Here is a 2,753-nt window from a genome sequence, read left to right on the forward strand (position 1 = left end):
CAACAAAATTCAACATCAAATTTCAAGGCCATTGAATTAGTGCAAGATGCCTTTATTTGGATGAAACATGGCCGTAACAACGATAATAGATGGCAACAAAATTCAACATCAAATTTCAAGGCCATTCAAATAGTGCAAGATGGCTTCATTTTGATGAAACATGGCCGTAACAACGATAATAGATGGCAACAAAATTCAACATCAAATTTCAAGGCCAATGAATTAGTGCAAGATGCCTTTATTTTGATGTAACATGGCCGTAACAACGATATTTTTTTCTTTTTTCTTTGGCACAACAACCACTGTCGGTCAAGGGCCTGCCAAGTACCCACTAGTGAAGTGAGCTTGGCTTTCAGTGACTTATTGTTACCATAGCAGGATAGTCAGTCCTACGTATGGGAGCACGGTCTATTTGGGGCATGAACCCATGACGGGCATGTTGTTAAGTACGTTAACAACGATAATAGATGGCAACAAAACTCAACATCAAAATTCAAGGCCATTCAACTAGTGCAAGATGGCTTCATTTGGATGAAACATGGCCGTAACAAGGATAATAGATGGCAACAAAACTCAACATCAAATTTCAAGGCCATTGAAATAGTTCAAAATGGCTTCATTTGGATAAAACATGGCCGTAACAACGATAATAGAAGGCAACAAAATTCAACATCAAATTTCAAGGCCATTGAATTAGTGCAATATGGCTTCATTTGGATGAAACATGGCCGTAACAACGATAATAGATGGCAACAAAATTCAACATCAAATTTCAAGGCCATTCAAATTGTACAATATGGCTTCATTTGGATGAAACATGGCCGTAACAACGATAATAGATGGCAAAAAAACTCAACATCAAATTTCAAGGCCATTCAAATAGTGCAAGATGGCTTCATTTGGATGAAACATGGCCGTAACAACGATAATAGATGGCAAAAAAACTCAACATCAAATTTCAAGGCCATTCAAATAGTGCAAGATGGCTTCATTTGGATGAAACATGGCCGTAACAACGATAATAGATGGCAAAAAAACTCAACATCAAATTTCAAGGCCATTGAATTAGTGCAAGATGGCTTCATTTGGATGTAACATGGCCGTAACAACGATAATAGATGGCAACAAAATTCAACATCAAATTTCAAGGCCATTGAAATAGCGCAAGATGCCTTTGTTTGGATGAAACATGGCCGTAACAACGATAATAGATGGCAACAAAATTCAACATCAAATTTCAAGGCCATTCAAATAGTGCAAGATGGCTTCAGTTAGATGTAACATGGCCGTAACAACGATAATAGATGGCAACAAAATTCAACATCAAATTTCAAGGCCAATGAATTAGTGCAAGATGCCTTCATTTGGATGTAACATGGCCGTAACAACGATAATTTTTTTTTTCTTTGGCACAACAACCACTGTCGGTCAAGGGCCTGCCAAGTACCCACTAGTGAAGTGAGCTTGGCTTTCAGTGACTTATTGTTACCATAGCAGGATAGTCAGTCCTACGTGTGGGAGCACGGTCTATTTAGGGCTTGAACCCATGACGGGCATGTTGTTAAGTACGTTAACAACGATAATAGATGGCAAAAAAACTCAACATCAAATTTCAAGGCCATTCAAATAGTGCAATATGGCTTCATTTGGATGAAACATGGCCGTAACAACGATAATAGATGGCAACAAAATTCAACATCAAATTTCAAGGCCATTCAAATAGTGCAATATGGCTTCATTTGGATGAAACATGGCCGTAACAACGATAATAGATGGCAACAAAACTCAACATCAAATTTCAAGGCCATTCAAATAGTGTAAGATGGCTTCATTTGGATGAAACATGGCCGTAACAACGATAATAGATGGCAACAAAACTCAACATCAAATTTCAAGGCCATTTAAATAGTGCAAGATGGCTTCATTTGGATGAAACATGGCCGTAACAACGATAATAGATGGCAAAAAAACCCAACATCAAATTTCAAGGCCATTGAATTAGAGCAAGATGCCTTTATTTGGATGAAACATGGCCGTAACAACGATAATAGATGGCAACAAAATTCAACATCAAATTTCAAGGCCATTCAAATAGTGCAAGATGGCTTCATTTGGATGAAACATGGCCGTAACAACGATAATAGATGGCAAAAAAACTCAACATTAAATGTTAAGTACATGCAAATAGTGCAAGATGGCTTCATTTGGATGAAACATGGCCGTAACAACGATAATAGATGGCAAAAAAACTCAACATCAAATTTCAAGGCCATTCAAATAGTGCAAGATGGCTTCATTTGGATGAAACATGGCCGTAACAACGATAATAGATGGCAACAAAATTCAACATCAATTTTCAAGGACATTGAAATAGTGCAAGATGCCTTTATTTGGATGAAACATGGCCGTAACAACGATAATAGATGGCAACAAAATTCAACATCAAATTTCAAGGCAATTCAAATAGTGCAAAATGGCTTCATTTGGATAAAACATGGCCGTAACATCGATAATAGATGGCAAAAAAACTCAACATCAAATTTCAAGGCCATTCAAATAGTGCAAGATGGCTTCATTTGGATGAAACATGGCCGTAACAACGATAATAGATGGCAACAAAATTCAACATCAAATTTCAAGGCCATTCAAATAGTGCAAGATGGCTTCATTTGGATGTAACATGGCCGTAACAACGATAATAGATGGCAACAAAACTCAACATCAAATTTCAAGGCCATTCAAATAGTGCAATA

The sequence above is a fragment of the Anopheles gambiae genome, unplaced genomic scaffold, assembly GCF_943734735.2.
Source record: "Anopheles gambiae unplaced genomic scaffold, idAnoGambNW_F1_1 scaffold_14, whole genome shotgun sequence".
Lineage (NCBI taxonomy): Eukaryota > Metazoa > Arthropoda > Insecta > Diptera > Culicidae > Anopheles > Anopheles gambiae.